The sequence below is a fragment of the Hyla sarda genome, chromosome 1, assembly GCF_029499605.1.
Source record: "Hyla sarda isolate aHylSar1 chromosome 1, aHylSar1.hap1, whole genome shotgun sequence".
In the NCBI taxonomy this organism is placed as follows: domain Eukaryota; kingdom Metazoa; phylum Chordata; class Amphibia; order Anura; family Hylidae; genus Hyla; species Hyla sarda.
This window is the reverse complement of record NC_079189.1, coordinates 229982076-230007747: the sequence shown is the minus strand read 5'-3', so window position 1 is coordinate 230007747 and position 25672 is coordinate 229982076. Positions and strand designations below refer to the sequence as shown.

Below are 25672 nucleotides of genomic sequence, written 5' to 3'. Positions count from 1 at the left end.
AATAACTCTCTGAGTACAGATAATGTAGTTGATGTGACCTGCGGTCCTATGTAACACCACAGATAACACAGTGATAACTCTCTGAATACAGATAATGTTGTAGATATAACCTGCAGTCCTATGTAACACCACAGATAACAGTAATAACTCTCTGAGTACAAATAATGTATAGATGTGACCTGCAGTCCTATGTAAAACCACAGATAACACAGTGATAACTATCTGAGTACAGATAATGTAGTAGATGTGACCTGCAGTCCTATGTAATACCACAGATAACACAGTGATAACTCTCTGAGTACAGATAATGTAGTAGATGTGACCTGCAGTCCTATGTAACACCACAGATAACACAGTGATAACTCTCTGAGTACAGATAATGTAGTAGATATGACCTGCAGTCCTATGTAATACCCCAGATGTATTAGTGTAGTGTAATGTAATGTTTGTAGGGTACAGTCACATGGGCAGGGGTTCACAGTAGTTTCCCGCTGAGAGTTTGAGCTGCAGCGCAAAATTAGCTTCAGCTACAAACACACTGTAAGCCCCTGCCCAGGTGAATGTACGCTGTACATTCACATTGGGGGAGAGGGGGGGGGGGGGAGGGATGCATCGAGTTGCATGCAGGGAGTTGTAGTTTAGCAACAGCTGGAGGCACAATGGTTGCGAAACACTGAGAGTTTGTTACCTAACTCAGTGTTTCACAACCAGGGTACCTCCAGCTGTTGCAAAACTACAACTCCCAGCAAGCATGGTCTGTCAGTGCATGCTGGGAGTTGTAGTTTTGCAACAGCTGGAGACACACTGTTTGGGAAACTGCTATCTGATCTTATATCATAACTTTTAAACTAGTCTAAAATGCAGTTAAATATAATGAAATAACATTGGTGACATTACTTACACAAATCAGCAGTTTTTCCTCACTTGGTGAAAAGTTACTCCCCACCATCTTCGCTTCGCACGGCAGCAGAAAATCGCAATGCGAAAAGCAACTGGCAAAGATCCAGGAAATGATCTCGGTTCTCGCATGATGTCATAGCGCGCATGCGCAGATGGAATGCGCGCATGCGCAATGGAAAAAAAAACTCACGAATATTCGAATTTCACGAATATGGGACGAATATTCGTCCTCATATTTGCGAAATATCGCGAATTCGAATATGGCATATGCCATTCATCACTAATATTTAGTACAGAGACTATTGAAAATGCAGTTTCGGACTGGATACAGGAACAGTCCATTTAGTCTTCGTCTACTCTAATGGGCCTACACAGGTTGACCTACTGTGCGGCAGATACTTGAACTTTACTTCCAGGCATAATACCTATGTGTACGGCGTACGCTGATGAAAACTTCTGTGACATGTTCAGCCACACAGCACTAATGTTGATCACAGGTCACCAAAGAGATTTGTTTACGCAGAGGGGCCCTTATACAGCGATTCTCCTACTCTGACTAGTAGATACTCTTTCTTGGAGCTGGAACTTGAAGCACGATGGCCTAACATCATGGACTGGAGGCAACATTTTGAATAAAACTGTCCCACAGCACCATGATCACTGCACATGTGACCCAGATCTGTGTTAGGTTAGATTGTTCTGGCAAGTGGAAGATGATTTGAGACTTGCTTGTAGCAGGCTTTGGCTTTAACAGGACATAGAATATTACTGGAAAACAGAAACAAAAAAATTAAAGTTTTTAAATGTTGCCATTTGCACCATAATCTGTAGTTTTTATTGGTAGTGCAATAAAGCGAAAAAATCAAATAAAAATCATTAGGAAAAATACATTTTATATAGTCATAATATCACAATAATATCCTAAGAGAAGGCGATCTCTAAATTAAAGAAATGGTGCTGGGGAACTGCTTTATTTATGGGTTACACAAAAATGTTGTTTAGTTCAGGCAAAGGTCCTGTGTCTTATTGCAAAGCATTGGCCTGGGTGGTATGTGTAAGATGATACTAGTTTGTTGGTCAGACAATTATAATCTCTGTAAATTCCTGTAAAAGAACATGTGAACTGGTCTAAAGTTTATGTTAAACTAGAACTTATATCTTTGAAGTCCTTTAGCATCACCACTAATTGGTGGGTCTGGGGGAAGGTCAACGCCCCTGGGAGCATTCTGAAAATATGTGGTAAGGTTAAAGCTGTATATGTGCAAAAGATATCCATTTTCTTTAGCCTGCTGTTACTTGTGGATGTGTACGTTTGTACACATAGTTATAAAATCTATGTACAATAGCTGCAATACACCATGTAGATTAGTAAATAGCAGATACAGTAAAAAAAATTATGCTTTATACTTTTTATTAACTTTACATATCTTGAAATATATTGATACAATTATTCTTCAATGTTTTTACATTACACATTATTTTAAAGTGACCTTATCCATCATGCATGTACAACACTTATTGTGTTGTCTGACTGCACTGCCTCCTGTATCAACAATTTTTCCTTCATTTCCCCTCTGTTAGCTTATTCTTAAAGGGGTACCAAACGCTGGGGGTGGGCTGCGGGGGTCGTGAAGGTCATGGCCACACCCTTCGTAATGTCACACCATGCCCCTTCAATGCAAGTCTAGGGGAGGGGGCGTAATGGCTGCAAAAATTTTCCGAACGATGGGGGCAGTGGAGTACCCCTTTAAGGAGAAGGGGGCTATCTGCTATGATTTGTTCCATACTCAGGAGCTTTGATCCCCCCCCCCCCCAGTCCACAGGTTTATGCTTGCTGTGGATCAGCTGAGGTTTGTGATCAGTGTCCTTGGTGAGATTTCTATGTTTTAAGGGTCTTTTTAGAAGGGCTAACCCATGTCTGATATTATTAATAATGTAGCAGATAAGCATTTGTTTACTGAGCTTTTAAAGGGGTACTCCGGTGAAAACCTTTTTTCTTTTAAATCAAATGGTGGCAGAAAGTAAAACATATTTGTAAATTACTTCTCTTAAAAAATCTTAATCCTTCTAGTACTTATTAGCTGTTGAATACTACAGAGGAAATTCCTTTCTTTTTGGAACACTGATGACATCACGACCACAGTGCTCTCTGCTGACATCTCTGTCCATTGTAGCAACCATGCATAGCAGATGTATGCTAAGGGCAGCATGGTGGTGTGAGGTGGTTTTTTGCGCCCCCGTAGATCCATGTGTCCGCTCCTCCACCAGCTCTCCGAACATTTCCAAAGCTAGAACTGGGGGAGGGCAGAGCAAGGGAAGAGAAAAGGTTCACGCCCCCTCCCTCATCTCCCTGAGCTCGGCTGGACGCAGATCTATACGGCACGCCCCCTCCCTGAGGACGTAAATCTCCACGGCAGGTCCCCTCCCCCATCTCCCCGAGCTGAGGACGTAGAGCAGTGCTCCCAATGAGCTCTATGTATAAAGGGGGACATACTGTACGGGCTAAATGTCCCCCTTTAGTGTGTACAGTAGGTCCCCCTTTAGTTTGTGCAGTCTTTAGCCCATACAGTATGTCCTCCTTTGTCCCCCTTTAGCCTGTAGCCCGTGCAGTATGTCCCCCTTTGAGGGGACCTGCCGTGGAGATCTGCTGGGGGAGATGAGGGAGGGAGGGGCCTGCCGTGGAGATCTGCTGGGGGAGATGAGGGAGGGGCCTGCCGTGGAGATCTGCTGAGGGAGATGAGGGAGGGAGGGGCCTGCCGTGGAGATTTACGTCCTCAGCTCGGGGAGATGAGGGAGGGACCTGCCGTGGAGATCTGCGTCCAGCAGCCGAGCTCAGAGAGGGGAGATGAGGGAGGGGGGGCGTGAACTTTCTCCTTCGCCTTGCTCTGCCCTCCCCCAGTTCTAGCTTCGGAAATGTTCGGAGAGCTGGGGGAGGAGCGGACGCATAGATCTACGGGGGCGCAAAAAAACACCTCACAGTGGCTCAGTGGTTAGCACTGCTGCCTTGCAATGCTGGGGACTTGGGTTCAATTCCCACTAAAGACAACAATAAATAAAGCGTTATTATTATAATAACATCAGTAGAGAGAACTGTGCTTGTGATGTCATCAGAGAGCATTCCAAAAAGAAAATAATTTCCTCTGTAGTATTCAGCAGCTAACAAGTACAGGAAGGATTAAGATTTTTTAATAGAATTCATTTAAAAATATGTTTAACTTTCTGCCACTAGTTGATTTAAAAGAAAAAAGGTTTTCACCGGAATACCCCTTTAACAATGATTGCGTGACTTAAACTGGATTATTCAAACAACCTTTTACTTAGATCATTGTTGACCATGCAATGATGATCACAATCTCAGTAAACAGCTGATGAAAGAGTAATTGCTTATTCATTGACTGATTGCTGGATCTTTTAGTGCCCATTCACTACAGATTTTCTGCTTGGAAAACATGGTGCAGCAGCCTCCTATTGTTCTTAATGGGATTCTGCTGGATCATTTAATCAACAGAATTTCATCTGGGGTCCGTAATTTCCGCAATGGAACATTTGTCGCCGAAATTTCAGATCCCAGACTCTGTAAAAAGAATGAACTCGATCATTCTTTCAGTGGAATCTGCTCTGAAATGCATTGCTGTCTATTGAGATGGTGCATTTCCAAGTGGTCTTAGAGGCGGCTTGTTTTGCCAGTGCCTAATCCAGATGGAATCTCTTCCAGGAATATCTTTTGGCAGACTTTCTGTAGTGTGAATGAACAAAAAATACATTATTTATGCATTCCTATTTGTGTTCAAGCAATCTCTCTCGCTGCTACTGCTTCCTCTCTTATACAGTCTGCCTGCTCTTTGTAATATAATGCCTCACTACAAGGTTTGTCAACTTTCAAGCCTCATAGTCTGCTTTTTATAAAAGATCCTGAACAATCATTGGCTGCAGCAGTGTCCCATCTCAATTGGTGATTGGCGAAATGGATACCTCCTGCTAAGAGGCTCATCTTGGTAGCAGGAAGCAGGAAGTAGTGGCGCCTAGTGGATGACATAAGATTGACAGCTGCGGCAGACCACTTATGGAAATTCAGAAGTGTGAATGGGAGTGTGGAATCCCATAGAAATCTATGGGCTTTAATTTGAGGCAGAATTCCGAAAGCAGAAATTCTGAATAGACCCTTAAGATTGCGCCCGTCTCGGCAGTATTAACCCTATATTTGCCATGGTCAGTACTGACTATGGCATTTATAGGATTGACAGGGGAATAACAGGTAAAAAGTAAAAAAAAATAATAAAAATAAAATGTTTTTCAATAAAGTGTAAAAAAATTCAATAAAATAAATACACCTTTCCCAATAAAGCCCTGTATTAGCAAAAAACAACAAAAAACCTATTCATAATAGATATTGCCACGTTCCACACGGTAAATGCTGGAAAAAAAATTACAAAAAAGCACAAGAATTGCTAATTTTGTCCAAAAAATTTAACAAACATTATCAAAAGGTGGCATGTATTGCAAAAATAGTACCAATAAAAAGTACAGCTTGTCCTGCAAAAAAACTATACTAAAAACCCCTTACACAAAACAACAAAAAACAAAAAAAAAGGGTTTTGTTCTGAAAAGGAAAAAGAACATAAAAATAAATATGAATTGTGTATTGCCATAATCGTACCAATCCAAAGAATAACAATAACATCATTTTATGGCACAGTGAATGCCATAAAAAATAATGTAAAAAAAATGCCAGAAATGTTTTCATTTTTCACAATATTTTGGAGTTTTTTACAAAAACTTGCAACTAATATAAAGTACAATATGTCACAAAAAAAACTATTTCAGAATCACTTTGTTAAGTATTCCAAATGTATTACCATTTAGGCAAGGTTTCAACACACAAAAAAAAAAAAGCCAGAAAAAACCTGTGTGGAAACCTAGCCTTAAAGAGACCCATGCCAGATTTGAAAAATGGAGCTTGGTCATTAACCCCTTAATGACTGCTTGTGTAAATATTTGGCACAGCCGGTCTATGAAGCGAGCTCAGGAGCTCATTCCGGACGTTAGGCTGAAAATTACGGCCCAAGCTCACAAGCATGTCCTTGTTTTCTTCATATTGTTCTCTTTTTCTCATTCTGGTACAAGTTAGTCATGGTTTCGTCTGTCCAGAAAACTTTGTTCCAGAACTAGGCAGCTTTTGACTTTTTTTTTTTTAGCAAAGTTTTATCTGCCCATTTTGTTCTTGACTGTTACTAGTAGTTTGCAGGAAATCCTTTGTATTTCCATTCCCGACAGTATCTTTTTGACAATATTTGTTTTGACAATTGTATGCCTACCTCCTTGGGTTGGCTGGATGTTGTGAAACAGTTTTTCTTTACCAAGAAACTACAGAAAGAATTTCCCACCTTTAGTTGTTTTTCTTTCTTTTCTATGCATTTTGGCGTTGATTACCTCACCATCTCCTCTTAAGAATTTACCTATTAATTTAGCAATTCTTAAACTTTCTGCAATCTCTAGATTATTATTTTTTATTTTTTTTGTCCCAATGAATAGCTGCCAAATGCAAATTCAACACTTGGAATCAACTCCAGACCTTTTATCCTCTTAATTTGTTATGAAATAATAAGGTAAGAGGCCAAACTGGATTATGAAAGTGCTTATCTGTCCTATAAATTTTAAGCCTGTGAGACTATTCAAAAAGAGGTTGCAAGACCTAAATGGTTACATAATTACATAGAAGGGCATTTACTAAGGGGTTTAGTCATTTTTTTTGACTATTTTTGGCGCAAAATTGTCGCAATTGCGCCTACCCTATTTTTCGTGCGACTTTCTCTAGCAAGAGCTAGAAAGTCAAATTTTTTTCCCCGCTTGATTTGCGCTAGTTTGCATTTTTGACTTGCAGTGGTCAGGTATTTATTAACTGAACTGCGACAGTCGCAGCTGCGCAATAAACAGTCGCAACAGCCACAAAAATTGACTAAATTTACTCCAGCTCCAACATGGAGCAGGAAAAGCTACTGCCGCCCGGGCTCCGACATACTTTCTCCCCGCTACCCTCACTTCGCTACAGGGACACTGCAGTGATTTACATCCCCCCTCTCACCTGCCAGTGCCACACAACTCCCATCTGTCTGCTAACTGTTGCAAGACTACAAGTCCCAGCATGCCTTTACAGTGAGGACACGCTGGGAGTTGTAGTCTTGTAGCAGTGGGAGCTGAGCGGCGCGGGCGGGAGACAAGGGGGGGGGATGTATATCAGTGTCCCCATAAGTGAGGGTAGCGGGAAGGCCTTGGCTGTCAGCGCATGCTGGGTGTTGTAGTTTTATAACAGCTGGAGGGCCACATTTTGCAGACCACTGGTTTGTGGTCTGTAAACTGTAGTCCTCCGGCTGTTGCAAAACTAAACAGCTGAAGGGGACCAGCGAAGACGTTCACTTACCCTTCCGAGGCTCCAGCAACGATCGGTGAAGGAGATCGTCGGGCGGCACTGTCGCGCGGCAGTGTCTTGCGGCAATGTCGTGCGGCACTGGATCCTGCGGAAGCCGGTAAGTTGCCCAAGCCCTAAAACAGTGTTTCCCAACCAGGGTGCCTCCAGATGTTGCAAGACTACAACTCCCAGCATGCCTGGACAGCCTTTGGCTGTCTAGGCATGCTGGGAGTTGTAGTTTTGCAACAACTGGAGGCACCCTGGTTGGGAAACACTGGCCTAAAACAGTGTTTCCCAACCAGGGTGCCTCCAGATGTTGCAAGACTACAACTCCTAGCATGCCTGGACAGCTTTTGGCTGTCCAGGCATGCTGGGAGTTGTAGTTTTCTCTCAGGCACTAGGGCAAAGAAGATCCGGTAGCGAGTCAATGGAGGAACTGATAGGTGGCAGGTGAATTCACTAATTAAGGGCGTACTGGCCCTTTAAATGTAAGAGCTCCGGCACGCGCCCTAGGAGGCAGGGACATGCACGCGCCGGAGCTCTTACATTTAAAGGGGCTGAGAACATTGAAGACCAGGGAGTTTAGTGACGGGCGAATACAAGCCCCGCTAGCAGCGGGAACATGACAGGAGAGCGCTCACGGCCAGCTGTCTGGCCGGAGGACTGACATTACAGTTAGCAAACCATCGTATACTGATGGCTTTTTGGCAACTCAAGGATCAGTCATACCATGGATCAGCACCTCTTGGGTCAAATTGGGACAACTATCAGTTTTATTATTTACGTTTGGAAAAGCAATTTACAATTAAATTACCTGTAGGCCTGTAGGCCTCTAATGCATACAGAGTCCTAACTGATAGATTCCGAGCCTACTCCCCCAAACCACAGGCTACGCAATGGCCCAGATTTCCTAAGAGTGTTGGGTTTTTATTAGTGTGGAATGTTGTTTCAGACCTGCAGGATTCCCCTCTATTTAATATGGGGATTCCATAAAGTTCCAGAAGAAGGTCCAGAAAGTTCTGACCAGCTTTTTATTGGTGAAAATTTTCAGCCTTTGTTTGCAGGATTTTTTGTGAATTCAATAGTGAATACTGGACTGGAAGGATTAAGATTTTTTTAATAGAAGTCATTTACAAATCTGTTTCTGGCAACAAAATGTTTTTCACTGGAGTGCCCCTTTAGTTCAACTGACATCACTTGTATGGATGGATACTAATAGTGGCCAAAAAGACTCCAACACCTTTCGGAAAATTATGTTTTCCTTCATCAGAGAGATGCCGGACTCGTCTCAATCCTGGTCATTATGTGTAGCATAGACACACCTTTTAATGACATCATGCAAAAGCCCCACCCTCCTTGTCTATAATTTCTGGTAAGTTGAAAGGAGGTCCACTGTAGTACTGCAGCATAAAAGATGTACTAATAATAATTAATGTTAAAAACTAAGCTTATCTATAGTAATAAGTTAGACACATACATAAAATAGTCCCATGCATTTTTATTAATCATAAAATGAAATACATGTGGAAAATCATTTAAAGGGGTCACTGTCATGACAAAACCCATTGACATGTTGCCCACACATGTGAATAGTTTTGATCGCACTATATTTTACTCCTGAGCCTCTAGTTATAAGCCAGAGAAGTTTATGCCAGCACTGGATATCAAGTCTCTGGCTGTCAGTCAAATCCAACCTTTTCTCTGTATAAAGTTATGTTCACGTTTCGGAATGTCCGCACGTAAAATCTCTGTGTGGACATTCCGGAGACACAATGGCCCTCATTTACTAAGAAAATCGGGTTGTAAGTCTATCTTGCTTTCTTACCCGACTGCTTTTTTCCCCTGGTATTTATTATTATGTTGCATCCTGTTTGTCGCACGTGGGTTTTGTTGGTTTTGGTTTCCAACTCCTCTGAGCTGTCGGGAAAAAATCCACAACAATACAACAAATTCGGGTTGGAAACCTTAATAAATACGTGGGAAAGCTCAGAAATGTCGGGTAACGCCCCTTTTTCGGGTTTGGGAGAATCCACATCGGGTCCGTCGGGAAAAAATGTCGCATCGTGTCGCAGACTGGCGCACGATGTCTGCGACATGGCGCAGACAAAGATGCGACAAAAAAACACGACAAAAGAGGTCGGGTTTAGAATAGTAAATGAGGGCCAATATGTTGGCGTTAGGACTGCACAGAAATCTGCCGTCTCATAGACAGCTGTGCATTCTGTGCAGAGTCTGCAGAAGGAATGAAAGTGTTCATTCTTTTTTGTGGACATGGAAATCTGAGTTTCCACGCTGTAAACCTCTACCACAGAAATTCTGCCGTGTGCACAGTGCAGCAGAATCCCGTTGAATTCAAAAGGTCTAGAGCAAAATCTCTGTTCCGAATTCCAATGCGGAATTTGACACAGAAATAAAAAGAGAAGACATATTTATTTCCAATGTAAAAAGGGAGGAATATGCTCCAATTACCCAGGTATTTTAAATTGGTTATTCTTGAACTACATCCCTATGTGCTTGCTCAGGTTATCTTCATTTGCCTATCCATGAGCTGATGGATTAGTTTGTTTTTAGATTTTCCTGTGGTCATCTACATTCCTTCATAGAGGTGAGTGAGCCAAGCCCAGTGAGTCTGGTCTCACTCAGAACTTTAGAGTAAAATCGGCATGCAGAACTTTCCAACTTTCCCAGACTCGGCTGTGGATCTATGCACTGCACATTTTAGTGTTAGGATCAGGCTTCTGCCTGAGGGATCAGGATTGTGGCTTAAAGCGTACGTGTCAGATCCCACAAAAAAGAAATATATATATATATATATATATATGTAATATATATATATATATATATATATATGTATTATTTTACTGAGTGCTTAATCCTGACCATGTAAATCAAAGGGGAAGGGGGCCTGTCCCTCCCTTGTGGTGGTGGGAGGTGATTGGTCTGTCTGCTCTTGCGGCCTTGTCCATGAGTAATTTTTGTCCTTGACTCATGGACAAGCCTGATGCTGCTGCAGGACTGGTTTGTGTCCCAATAGGTATGGTGACCCCTATTAGTGGGATTTTTAGGAGCCGTTTTCTTTATTAAATATATTAAAAAAAAAAATTAAACAACCATATTACAAAAGGTCTTTTATTTTCATTAGTAACAACATGTAAAAAGTTTTTGGGTTTGACAGTGCCTATGGGTTCTCTCATTAAAACGAATTTTTGCTATTGCACTCCTCATGGTAAATAAAAAATCTTTCTAATGTACTTTTTTTTCCAAAAATGAAGTTTTCTATGTTTTATTTGTGTTTAACCCGTACAGGACCCAGGGCGTATGGATACGCCTTGTGTACCTGGGTCTTAAGGACCCAGGGCGTACCTGTATGCCCGTGGGAATTTCCAGCGCTCGGCGGGGACCGGACTGGGGTGACTGCTGATATCGATCAGCAGGCACCCCGCGCAAATGCCCAGGGGGTCATCAGACCCCCCCACGTCGGTGATTGGTGCAAATCGCAAGTGAGTTCACACTTGTGATTTGCGCCGATTCCTGGTCATACGGGTCTATGGTGACCCGGCGACCCGGAATATAAGGGGGATTGCGGTTGTCTAAGACACCCACGATCCACCTGAAGGGAAAGGAGCAAGGTGCCACCCCTCCTATCCCTGCTATTGATCGTCAGACGCGACGACCAATAGCAGATCGGGGGCGGCGGGGTTAACTTTCGTTTTCCCCGTTCTGCCCGCCCACAATAGGTGGGGCAGAACGGGGAACCTAAGGGGACCGGGCACCGAAGATGGACTTACCCGTCGGTGGAAGCTGCTGGACGCGAGACTGTAGCCCTCTAGATGTTGCAAAACTGGACAGCTGTTTGGGCATGCTGGGATTTGCAGTTTTGCAACAGCTGGAGGTCTACAGTTTAGAGATACTGCCCTCTAGATCTTGCAAAACTACAACTCCTAGCATGCCCACACAGCAGTTTGCTGTCTGTGCATGCTGGGATTTGTAGTTTTGCAACATCTGGAGGTCCACAGTTTGGAGATCACAGAACAGTGGTCTCTAACTGTAGCCCTCCAGATGTTGCAAAACTGCAAATCCCAGCATGCCCAAACAGCTGTCTCGGCATGCTGGGAGTTTTAGTTGGGTACCTCTAGCTGTTGCATAACTACATCTCCCAGCATGCCCTTCGGCGATCAGTACATGCTGGGAGTTGTAGTTTTGCAACAGCTATAGGCACACTGGTTGGAAAATAATGAGTTAGGTAACAGAACCTAACTGAAGGTTTTCCAACCAGTGTGCCTCCAGCATGCACGGTCTGTCAGTACATGCTGGGAGATGTAGTTTTGAAACAGCTGGAGGTTTGCCCCCTCCCCCATGTGAACGTACAGGGTACATTCACACGGGCAGGTTTACAATAAGTTTCCTGCTTCAAGTATGAAGACAGACAGCCACTGACTGTCCAGGCATGCTGGGAGTTTAGCAACAGCTGGAGACACCCTGTTTGGGAATCACTGGCGTAGAATACCCCTATGTCCACCCCTATGCAATCCCTAATTAGTCCTCAAATGCGCATGGAGCTCTCTCACTTCGGAGCCCTGACGTATTTCAAGGAAACAGTTTAGGGCCACATATGGGGTATCTCTGTACTCGGGAGAAATTGCACTACAAATTTTGGGGGGCTTTTTCTCCTTTTACCCCTTATGAAAAGGAAAAGTCGGGGGCTACACCAGTCTGTTAGTGTAATTTTTTTTTATTTAAACTAACATGCTGGTGTTGCCCCATACTTTTTATTTTCGCAAGCGGTAAAAGGAAAAAAAGTCCCTCAAAATTTGTAACGCAATTTCTCCTGAGTACAGAAAAACCCCATATGTGGCTTTAAAATGCTCTGCGGACGCACAACAAGGCTCAGGAGTGAGATTGCACTATGTACAAGGTGGGCCATTTATATGGATAGACCTTAATAAAATGGGAATGGTTGGTGATATTAACTTCCTGTTTGTGGCACATTAGTATATGTGAGGGGGGAACTTTTCAAGATGGGTGGTGACCATGGCGGACATTTTGAATCCAACTTTAGTTTTTTCAATAGGAAGAGGATCATGTGACACATCAAACTTATTGGGAATTTCACAAGAAAAACAATGATGTGCTTGGTTTTAACGTAACTTTATTCTTTCATGAGTTATTTACAAATTTCTGACCACTTATAAAATGTGTTCAATGTGCTGCCCATTGTGTTGGATTGTCAATTTTGAGAGTATTTTTCTCCTTTTACCCCTTGTAAAAATTCAAAAACTGGGTCTACAAGAACATGCAAGTGTAAAAATTAAGATTAGAATTTCCTCCTTCAATTTGCTGCTAATCCTGTGAAACACCTAAAGGGTTAACACACTTACTGAATGTCATTTTGAATACTTTGAGGGGTGCCGTTTCTATAATGGGGTCATTTATGGGGTATTTCTAATATGAAGGCCCTTCAAATCCACTTCAAAACTGAACTGGTCCCTGAAAAATTCTGATTTTTAAAATTTTGTAAAAATTGGAAAATTGCTGTTGAACTTTGAAGCCCTCTGGTGTCTTCCAAAAGTAAAAAAAACTGTTATTAATGCTTAAAGGGACAGTGGTCAGATGTGCAAAAAACGCTCTGGTCCTACAGTGAAAATTGGCCTGGTCCTTGAGGGGTTAAGGCAGGGGCGGACATATCGCCTGTGCAGCCGGTTCAGCTGCACAGGGGCCCAGCGTGGGAGGGGGCCCGGCCCGCCCTCACACGCTGGGCCGGTCCTACCATCGGACCCAGTGCACAGGGCCGCCATCAGGGGGTAAACCCATACACTTGTATGGGGCCCGGAGCTTCAGGGAGGCTCGGACGTCCCTGTACTTTTTTTTTTCCGGCTAGTCAGTGAGTGACTGCGACTGTCACTCACTGACTCCTGGCTGGGTACCCGTCAGAACTATGACCGGGCCTCATAGTCCGGGGGGCCCGCAGGACTATGAGGCCCGCTCTTTCTAGGGCGTGGGCCCCTTAAGAAGTACGGCAGGGCCGGACAGGCCAGGGGCTGATGGGAGTCGACGTGCCCCGCGCAGGCACGCACGTCTACTCCAGTCACCTGACCTGTCCCGGCGCGATCTCCAGTCCAGCAGCCTCCCGACGGATCCTCCCCGTGCAGTGACACTCTGACAGGAGCAGCAGCTGCACCGAACCCCGGCAGAGTAAGTGAACGGGGTGTGTGTGTGTGTGTGTGTGTGTGGGGGGGGGGGGGGGGGTTGGATGGGGCTATGTTGTTTGCAGACTACAATGGTGATGAGAGGTGCAGGGGAACTGGTGCTTGGGGTGTTATAGGGGTGATGAGAGGGGGGGGGTTATGGGGGTAATGAGAGGTGCAGGGGGTGTTATGGGGGGATGAGAGGTGCAGGGGGTGTTATGGGGGGATGAAAGGTGCATGGGGAGGTTATGGGGGTGATGAGAGGTGCAGGGGGGTTATGGGGGTGATGAGAGATGCAGGGGGGGTTGTGGGGGTAATGAGAGGTGCAGGGGGGTGTTATGGGGGGGATGAGAGGTGCAGGGGGTGTTATGGGGGGATGAAAGGTGCATGGGGAGGTTATGGGGGTGATGAGAGGTGCAGGGGGGTTATGGGGGTGATGAGAGATGCAGGGGGGGTTATGGGGGTAATGAGAGGTGCAGGGGGGTGTTATGGGGGGGATGAGAGGTGCAGGGGGTGTTATGGGGGGATGAAAGGTGCATGGGGAGGTTATGGGGGTGATGAGAGGTGCAGGGGGGTTATGGGGGTGATGAGAGATGCAGGGGGGGTTATGGGGGTGATGAGAGATGCAGGGGGTGTTATGGGAGTGATGAGAGATGCAGGGGGTGTTATGGGGGTGATGAGGGGGGGGTGTTATGGGGTGATGAGAGGTGCAGGGGGGGTTATGGGGGTGATAAGAGGTGCAGGAGGGTGTTATGGGGGTGAAGAGAGGTGCAGGGGGTTGTTATGGGGGTGGTGAGATATGCAGGGGGCATTATAATAGTGATGAGGAGAGGTGCGGGGGTTATAATAGTGATGAGGAGAGGTGCGGGGGTTATAGTAGTGATGAGGAGAGGTGTGTGGGGGGGTTATAGTAGTGATGAGGAGAGGTGTGTGGGGGGGTTATAGTAGTGATGAGGAGAGGTGCGGGGGTCATAGTAGTGATGAGGAGAGGTGTGTGGGGGGGTTATAGTAGTGATGAGGAGAGGTGCGGGGGTTATAGTAGTGATGAGGAGAGGTGCGGGGGTTCTAGTAGTGATGAGGAGAGGTGTGGGGGGGGTTATAGTAGTGATGAGAGGTGCCTGGGGGGGGTTATAGTAGTGATGAGGAGAGGTGTGGGGGGGTTATAGTAATGATGAGGAGAGGTGCGGGGGTGGTTATAGTAGTGTTGAGGAGAGGTTTGGCAGGGGTTATGGGGGTGATGAGGAATGATGAGGACACAGAGGATAAGAGGTATTATATTTAGTGGGTATAGTGTGTGGCAGGATTATATTTAGTGGGTACAGTGTATAGCAGTATTATATTCAGGGTACAGTGTGTGGCAGGATTATATTTAGTGGGTACAGTGTATAGCAGTATTATACTCAGGTTACAGTGTATAGCATTATTATATTCAGGGTACGGTGTGTGGCAGGATTATATTTAGTGGGCACAGTGTGTAGCAGTATTATATTCAGGGTACAGTGTATAGTATTATTATATTCAGGGTACAGTGTATAGCAGTATTATATTCAGGGTACAGTGTGTGGCAATATTATATTTAGTGGGTACAATGTGTGGCAGTATTATATTCGGAGTACAGTGTGTGGCAGTATTATATTCAGGTTACAGTGTGTAGCAGGATTATATTTAGTGGATACAGTGTATAGCAGTATTATATTTAGTGGGTACAGTGTACAGCAGTATTGTATTCAGGTTACAGTGTCTGGCAATATTATATTTAGGGTACAGTGTGGGGCAGTATTTTATTTAGGGTACAGTGTGTGACAGTATTTTATTTAGGGTACTGTGTGGGGCAGTATTATATTTAGTGGGTACAGTGAATAGCAGTATTATATTTAGTGGGTACAGTGTATGGCAGTATGCTATTCATGGTACAGTGTGTGGCAGGATTATATTCAGGGTACAGTGTGTGGCAGGATTATATTTAGTGGGTACAGTGTATAGCAGTATTATATTCAGGGTACAGTGTGGGGCAGTATTTTATTTAGGTTACACTTTCTGGCAAGGTTATAATGATTATTGTCTTCATGCAGAGGATGAGGATCTGCTGACAGTGAGGAGCCAATGATGTCTGCATGTCAGACTCTGCAGAGAAGATGGAGCTGGGGGAAGACCTGGTCTCTGGACGAGATGAAGAAGAAAAGAAGACGTCACTCAGGTCACTGACATCATTGTGTGTTCTTATGACTGTCCCATCAGAGCTGTAGTCACTTGTAAGTTCTGCAGTGATGATGGGTAAAACTGTGTCCAATCTGTGTCTCTTCAGCTGTTACAAAACTACAACTCCCATTGCCTGATGCTCTCCAGACATGATGGGAGTTTTAGCTTTCCAACAGCTGGAGAACCACTTCAACCGAGGTGATCGGTGGGGGTCTCAGGCCTTGAGTTGTGTAAGGGGCCCCGAAATTTCTGATGGCAGCCCTGTCAGTGCACATATGACAGGGAAACCAGTCTTGCCCAGTCACTAAACTGCTACTTACATCTGCCCATGGGGACTTCCTGGCTGAGGTGCGTGCAGTGAGTGACGTCATCGCAAGCACCTGGACGCTGACGTCCAGCGCAGAGCGTGCGATGATGTCACTTATAGCGCGCACCTCTGCCAGGAAGTCCCCATGGGCAAATGTAAGTAGTGCAGGCCAGGTAAGAGTGTGTGGGTGAGTGAGAGTGTGTGTGTGTGTGTTTGTTTGTTGGGGTTATGCTAAGCTACCTTATGTGGGGAATCTATGCTACCTAATGTGGGGAATATATGCTATGCTACCTAATGTGGGGAATCTATGCTACCTAATGTGGGGAATATATGCTATGCTACCTAATGTGGGGAATCTATGCTACCTAATGTGGGGAATATATGCTATGCTACCTAATGTGGGGAATCTTTGCTACACTACCTAATGTGGGGAATATATGCTACGCTACCTAATGTGGGGAATCTATGCCATGCTACCTAATGTGGGGAATATATGCTATGCTACGCTACCTAATGTGGGGCTACGCTACCTAATGTAGGGAATCTATGCTACGCTACCTAATGTGGGGAATATATGCTGCGCTACCTAATGTGGGGAATATATGCTACGCTACCTAATGTGGGGAAATTATGCTATGTTACCTAATGTGGGGAAACTATGCAATGCTACCTAATGTGGGGAATATATGCTACCTAATGTGGGGAATCTATGCTACCTAATGTGGGGGAACTGCTGCCTATCTAATGCAGATTAATGTGAGTTGCAGTGCAATTTTATGGCATATTACTTTTTTTTTGGGGGGGGGGGGGGGGCCCAGGCACATTCTTTGCACAGGGGCCCTCTGTTGTCTGTGTCCGCCCCTGGGTTAAGGGCTTTAGCCGTTTGGACATGACGCTGGAACACACACACACACACATACATTGAGTTTTATATAAATAGATTTCAGATACTATAAAACCATGTAAAAGATAACACATCAAATTTTCAACATTTATTTTTACAAAAAGCGTATACAGAACAGTACAGACTTTTTTCGCAATGAAATGTGCCTGGCCGATTCAGAAAAGAAATCACTTTTGTCCTCGGTGCATGTCTTATTTTTGACACTGGGTGCTATGGGAACTGTTGCCATGGAAATCTTACCCACATGACTGCTTTAATAGTTTACTCTGTTGGTCTTTGATAGACAACATTATTGAATGAATACCTCTTGCATTTTGTAATTTACTCCAACAAAGAGAGAGTTTGAATTCTCCCTGCCGGTGACACTTAGTAAGAAATACTGGTTTTGTTATCAGTTTGTGTCATTCAAGCAGATAAAGAAAGCCACACTTAATTCCAGTATTACTGATTCTTACGTCTGCGTTACTGGTGCTAGATGGAACCTTCCAGATGACCTTAAACCCTAGTTAGTGTGAAATGATAGATTGCATTGTTAAATTGCACTGTACCTCTTTTTCTGCTTAAGTATAAAACTTTGGGAGAGATTCATGAAGCTTTTTAGCTGTCTTTTTGCTCTATGGTATAGAGTACTATTGCTTCCGAAACAATGGTGTTACCATAGAATCACCAAAGCACCTCCATTTTGCCTTGCTAAAATGCTTAGTGGGTAGCACTGGAGTCTTTGGTTCAAATCCCACCAAGAATATTGATTGTAACAAAGTTGTGTGTGTTTGTTTTTAGTTTCCTCCGACAAACATACTGATAGGGGAATTTAGGTTGTGGGAACAGGGACCTATTTGATTGTACAGAGCTGTGTAATCTGCTTGTGCTGTACAACAAAAAAAAAGTTATTATTATGAAGCAGATAAAAGCTGTGCAGGTTCCTTGATATCTTGTCCACAGGCAGAAGCTTATATACCACACTATGGTATACAGTATATCATATTAAATGTATCACCTAAGCTGAGATTCCTATATTTAACAACAGGTTCCCTTTTAGAAGTACGGGATGCCCACAGCATAGTGAGCCACAGGATATTATTCCAACTTTAATAATCAAAGCAATTGTCAAGCCTGTTAATCCATCGGGGTCATCGGGTGTACAGGTACACTCTTGTCATCTGGTTCTTAACGCACCTGGAACCTTAAAGGGGTACTCTGCCCCTAGACATCTTATCCCCTATCCAAAGGATAGGGGACAAGATGTCCGATCACAGGGGTCCTGCCGCTGGACACCCCCCGCGATCTCTCCTGTAGCACCCCGTATCATCTGCTGCACAGAGAAAAGTTAGCTCCATGTCTTATCACGGGTGATACAGGAGCCTGGAGTATCAAGACGTTACGGCCCCAACTCCTCATGAAGTCACACCCCACCCCCTCATTACAAGTCTATGGGAGGGGGCGGGGTGTGACATCACGAGGGGGTGGGACCGTGACGTCACGATACTCCCGCACCTGTATCACCCGTCATCAGGCACGGAGTGAACTTTGCTCTGTGCAGCAGATGACACCGGGTGCTGCAGGAGAGATCATGGGGGTTCCCAGCAGCGGGACCCCCACGATCAGGTATCTTTTCCCCTTTCTTTTGGATAGGGGATAAGATGTCTAGGGGCGGAGTACCCCTTTAAGTAACTAGGAAGCAAGCGCAGGAGCAGCGCTCGTTTTAAATTAGTTAGCGTCGGATACCCTCAGTAGCCAGACAATCACTGCCAATGTAATTTAACCCTTTAGACGCCATGATCAATATCAATCACGGTGTCTAAAGTGCAACTAAAAGCTGCCAGTAGCTCAGTGGATCTCATTACAATCAGCTAAATTGGAGGAGGAGGGTCCCCTTACCTGCCACTGATCGCCGAGTCACTGATGCACACTTAGCCAGGCTGTATTAGTGGATCGCCCATCTCACTGTGTAATACTATGCCATAGGCATAGCATTGTCCAGTGAATGCAATCCAATGATTGCATACAAATGTTTCCAACCGGGACTTAAAAAGTATAGAATAAAAAATGTCTTTAAAATTATTTAAAACCCCTTCCTCTAATAAAAAATAAAAAATTGCTCTTATTTTTCCATTTTGCAAAAAATGTAAAAGATGTTACATATTTGGTATTGCCTCGTGCATGATTGTCCAAACTATTAAAATATAAAAAGGCCAGACGAAGCATGTAACCCGTGCGAAACAATGGCTGCTTTCGCCTACGTACCCCCCAATATGTGTCCCTCCCGATCAGTGACTAGTATGTGAGTATTTTGCATCAATAAAGAAGACCGAGAAGTAGCGGTGAGTTGCTGGCATCTTTTGTTCTTTGTATCTTGTATTAAAATATCATGTTTATGATCCTGCATGGTAAACTGTGAAAATGTAAAAAAAAATCCCAAACACCAAAGAAACTGATTTTTAAACTCTTATTTGTGATCGGGGCTCCATACGTGTACTAGTGACAGGAAAGATTGCATACATACCTATACAAGGTCTTACCCTAGCATAGCGGTCTGAGTTGTGCCATAACCGCGCAATGAGGGTACGCCTATAGAGGGCATGCACTATAGTGAAGGAATAAGATAAGGGAGGGTTGGGAGGGTTCCACAAATGACACGTGCTCCGCCCCTGTAGGAGAGGGGGAAGTTATATACACACGCCCCCACCTGTTCCCAATAAGCCCCACCTGAGTGCAGGGAGCGATAATTACTTCCGCCCCTCGCACAAATACAGCCCATCAGGCTTTATACCGCGCAATGAGGGCACGCCTATAGAGGGCAAAAAGCAACCATGCTAGGATGAATACAATTCCTGAAATAAAACATCCTACATCCAGCATGTAGACTATACCTAGTGTGCTGAAAGAGTAGCCCTGACCAACTAGTGACTACTAGAGGTGGTAACCATACCTTTGAAACCGTGGTAGTAACGTCCATCTGTAAAGAATCAACCTGAGAATAACCTTCCCTGCCAAATATACTAACTGAACTATACCTATCATCATCCCTACTTGTGACATTACTTCAAATGGACACGGAAAGGCTAACTTCATGGCAGGTCTGACAAGCACCAATCCCCTGCTATTTAAGAGGCAAAAACTACACTTACAGGTAAATGACAAGAAATACATATCTACCTGATAGACCGTGTGGGTCATGTCGCCTGACAAGGTTCAAGAAGGCACCTTACCCGATTGAGACTGTAACAACAGACATACCTAACTAGCCACTGTACTGACCCAACTGAACTTGGAAGTGATGACCCGTTGCAGATGGCAGCTCCCTGCGAGAGCAATGTACCTGTAGACGTGACCAGTGTTTAGGTGAACCATCATGCCTGTAGACATGATAGGTCTTTGTGACACCGTCGTGCCTGAACCCGTCACAGGTCCCTGCGGAACCATTGAGCCTGTAGACATGACAGGTCTTTGTGAAATCATCGTGCCTGTAAACGTCACAGGTCTTTGTAAACCACTTTTTTTTTTTTTCCTTCAAATACGTAAGTGTGAAATGCCATATTGAGATTGTATGCTATCTGAAACGTGTCAGATTACCTACATAACCATGTCAAATCAATTGCTCTGAAATGAGACAGCAGCAACCACGATTCAATCCCCGATCCTAAAGAAATGAGTCATGTAACTGTATTAAATACACAATATATCTGCAACTAAATGCTGGCCGTCCTTAAAAGAGAACGTGCAATTATGCCGGATAGTTGAATCTGTGTACTATAACGAAATGATAACGTCATCGAGAAATACAACAGACGAGGTTGTATCTGACCTGAAAACGTGTAAGGTCATAACAAATATAACACGACAAAATTGCTCTGAAAACGAGTCAGTAGCAACTGGCATTACTCCTTTTAACCTGAAGAGGAGTCAGGCAACAGGGTAACATCATGAGTATTCATGACAAGATACCTGTATGAAGCTGGTGTGTTGTTCTGAAGGCGTGTCAGTAACAAAAATGACCAATAGTGTCCAATACCCTAAGCAAATGATCTACCTCCCCTGTGTGCACCGCAGGAAACATGTTAACCGTATGTACGGCATAACCTGCTAACAGTATACCCAACTACAAGTCGCTACTCAATATGTTATTGCTCTGAGACATGTCTGTAACAATAACCTATGTGGTGCATCCCCCCCTGCAGACGTAGGAGGTTTAAGAATATGTGCTCGATATATCTGCAATAAATATAAGCACTATATGAATACTGTAATCGTGTATTGTAAATATATGTACAGCAAGAGGTGCAACTGCTATTCAACACTAGGAACGAATGCACATAACCTACCCGCATACAACTATGGTAGTATGCAACAAATGCTGTGTACTGGTGCATGTATCATACACAAGCTGGGAACGTAAGTACCGTGAAAATGTAAGGAACGTTATGAATTTATGCTCTAACACCATTATGAGTACCGCATACATGCCTAGAAAATAAAGTGTAAACATATATCTAAAAAGATAAAAGACAACGTGCAACTATGCCGGATAGTTCAATATGTCTACTATAAGTAACTGATAACGTGGTCATGAAATACCACGGAGGAGGCTGTATCTGTCCTGAGAATGTCTCAGGTCATGACAATAAACCACAATGTAATTGCTCTGAAAATTCGTCGGTAGCAACCGACATTAACTCCTTAAGCTGAAGGAGTCAGGCAAATAGGGCAACATCCTAACAAAGCTGTATAAGCTTTCCGTATAAACACTATGCACGAATATGCAGTATGAAAGCTATGAGCATGAGTACAGTAAAGCTACGGGAGCATATGTGTAGTGTAGACTCTAAGGATGGAAATGCAGAAAAACTATTACCCATGTGCAGTACAACAAAATAAAGCTATGAACGTAACCAAAATGTGAGCGTAACAAGCAACTATGCCAGATAGTTGAATCTGTGTACTATAACGAAATAACGTAATCGAGAAATACAACAGACGAGGTTGTATCTGACCTGAAAACGTGTCAGGTCATAACAAATACACCAAAATTGCTCTGAATACGAGTCAGTAGCAACCGACATTACCCCTTAACCTGAAGAGGAGTCAGGCAACAGGTTAACATTGTGAGTATTCCTGAAATTGGGTGCTCTGAATGTGAGTCAGTAACAACCGCCCTTTGAACGAGTACCTGTGCCGGATAGTTGAATATGTGTACTATAACTAACTGATAACGTAGTCGTGAAATACAACAGAGGAGGTTGTATCTGACCTGAGAACTTGTCAGGTCATGACAATAAACAACAATGCGATTGCTCTGAACGAGTCAGTAGCAACCAACATTGACCCCTTAACCTGAAGAGGAGTCAGGCAATAGGGCAACATCCTGACAAACCTGAGTGAACTTTCCGTATAAAAGACTATGCACGAATACACAGAATGAATGCTATAAACATACGTACAGTAAAAGCTACGGGAGCATGTGTGTAGTGTAGACGCTATGGATGAACATGCAGAATAAATACCATTACCCATGTACAGTAAACGCTATGGATGTTAGTGCAGAGAACATAACAGAATGAATGCTACATGTACGCAGAATAAGTACTACAACGTGTCAGCATAATTACTACCATCGCATGTACAGAATGAATGCTACGAATGTCCGTGTAGTGTATTGCTACAATTATATGTGCAATATACATGACGTGAACATGTCTGTGGTATGAATACAATGAGCGTATATGTGGTATAAATGCTATGAGCGTATAATGGTATGATACTATGAGCAGTATAATGCTATGAGTATACTTGCGGTATCAATGCTAAGAGCGTATGTGCCTGATGTAGGCCATGTGTATGTGCAGTATAAACGCTACAAGTACATGTGCAGTATAACTGTCGAGCATATGTGCTATGAATTAATATGTGGTATGACGCTATGAGGTATGAGTACTATGAGCAGTATAATGCTGTGAACATGCTATGAGCATGTGGCCACAACTGCAGGAAACAGCATGACACTATGTGTGAGAACCGTATGAAACCTGCGTGTATGAATGCGGTGAACATATGAACAACAAAACCCATGACCGTGTAACCAATATAACTGCCATGAGCATATGAACCCTGCGTGTATGAATGCGGTGAACGCGTGAACAACAAAACCATAACCGTGTGACCAATATAACTGCCATGAGCGTATGAAACCTGCGTGTATGAATGCGATGAACGTGTGAACAACAAAACCATAACCGTGTGACCAATATAACTGCCATGAGCGTATGAAACCTGCGTGTATGAATGCGGTGAACGTGTGAACAACAAAACAATGACCATGTAACCAATATAACTGCCATGAGCGTATGAACCCTGCGTGTATGAATGCGATGAACGTGTGAACAACAAAACCATAACCATGTGACCAATATAACTGCCATGAGCGTATGAAACCTGTGTGTATGAATGCGGTGAACATGTGACAACTTAAGAACCGTGAGCGTGTGACCACTATAACTGCCATGAGTATATGAACCGTATAATTGCTATAGGCAGTATACTGCCGTAACCAGTATGAAATACCTTTAACATATGAACCGAATGATACTTTGAGCGTATGAACCAGTGAACAGCATAAATGCCATATGTGAACAGCATAAATGCCAAGTTTGTGGAGCATGTAAAACACCAGCGAGTGAGAGAATAACTATGAGGTGAACAGCATAAACGAGTTTGCACAGTATAAATGCTGTGAATGTATCGTTAGTGAGTATATGTACCGTATATAATGATATTAGCACATGAAACTGTATACATACTATGCGCGTACGAGCAGTGTGCCATAAGCGTATGAATTAACCATGAGAGTACGGACAATAAGAAACTCATGGAGTTATCAAACCGTGAAGATGCTCTACTCGTGTGCACCTTGTACCAGTAATGCGTGTATGCCCATTATAAACCAAGCGTATGAACCGTATGGATACCATGATCGTGCAAATAACGAGTATTACACTGTGTATACTATGATTTAATTGGATGTAGCCTATGTTATATCTCTACAGAGCATTGCACCCTACTGTATACTATATTGAAACAAGACAGTCTGCAGAGCACTGCATCAGCACACACAGCATATGCTACCTTGCAACGTGATTCTCTGCAGAGTATTTCACCACACCAAACAGTAAATGCCACCCTGTGTTGCAACGAGACCCTTCGCAGAGCACTGCACCACACTGAGCATGCTAACTGTAACGACCCTCTGCAGAGCATTGCACTATGCCCTATATAATATGTTGTATTGAAACCATCCCATCTGCAGAACATTGCACTAACTGTATAAAGTTTGTTTAAAATGAGACCATCTGCAGAGTATAGCACTATACTGTATATAGTATATTATATTGTAACAAGACCATCTGCAGAGCATTGCACCATATCTGTATATCATGTATACTATATTGTAATGAGACCATCTGCAGAGCATTGCACCTTAACTATATATCATGTATACTATATTGTAACAAGACCATCTGCAGCGCATATCGCCATAGCTGTATATCATGTATACTATATTGTAACGAGACCATCTGCAGAGCATTGCACCTTAACTATATATCATGTATACTATATTGTAACGAGACCATCTGCAGAGCATATCACCATAGCTGTATATCATGTATACTATATTGTAACAAGACCATCTGCAGATTATTGCACCATAACTGTATATCATGTATACTATATTGTAACGAGACCATCTGCAGAGCACTGCACTATACCATTATACAGTACATGTTATATTGTAACGAGACCCTTTGCAGGGCATTACACTGTACCGTATACTGCAAGGGCACCGTATACCCCGCTGAGCACCGCAGCAAAATTTATATTGAAACGACTCTTTGCAGAGCATTGCACCACACTGTATACAGCAAACGTTATATTGAAACAACCCTCTGCAGAGCATTACACTATACTTTAGATTAACGATAGCAGACAAGCTGACAGGACCGCATAACGAGGACTGGGCAGCTGCCGCAACCTGTCCCAAGGGTAGAGACAATTGTAGCTGTGCGGGTGGCGGGCGGTCCACATGTCGCCATGAGGCAGCTAGCGGGCTGCACGAGATGCTGAGGCCGCACCACCCCCAACACCGATTTAACTCACCTGCTTGCCGCTCCTGGCCCCCCTACCGCTGCGGGCAGAGCCAGCCAGAACCACACCTGCCCTATATTACTTTATAATCAGAGTGAGACACAGCATCCCCAGATAAGACAGCCAGCGGAGCTGCCCGGAATGCCGCGCCTGCACCCCCCCAAACTCATGAACAGCGAGGCCTCGGCACCGTGAGCAGCAGCTCTGAAGATTTTTGTGGGAGATTCAAACACCAGACACAGGAAGCAGATATTCCACAAATGACACATGCTCCGCCCCTGTAGGAGAGGGGGAAGTTATATACACACGCCCCCACCTGTTCCCAATAAGCCCCACCTGAAAGTGCAGGGAGCGATAATTACTTCCGCCCCTCGCACAAATACAGCCCATCAGGCTTTATACATATCAGATAAAATGAATAAAAAGCTAAAATAAACTCCCATAAACAAAAATGGTACCAATAAAAACTACAGATCAAAGCCCAAAAATATATACATATGTAAAAAAAAAAAAGAAGTTAAAGGGGTCAGAAAAGGACAATTTTATGCATACCCATTTTGTAAAAAAAAGTTAGCCTTTTTTTTTTAAAATAGTACAATAATAAAAAAAAACTATAAAAATTGGGTATCGTTTTA

General features: G+C 43.6%; 1 long non-coding RNA gene across 1 annotated transcript in view; it reads right to left on the bottom strand.

Annotated features, from left to right (window-relative positions):
- Positions 1 to 935: 935 nt before the first annotated feature.
- Positions 936 to 25672, bottom strand: part of LOC130304611 (uncharacterized) — a 33326-nt gene continuing 8589 nt past the window's right edge. The window contains exon 3 of the long non-coding RNA XR_008854356.1: positions 936 to 1668. This is a non-coding gene — a long non-coding RNA (uncharacterized LOC130304611). The remainder of the gene's footprint in view (positions 1669 to 25672) is intronic.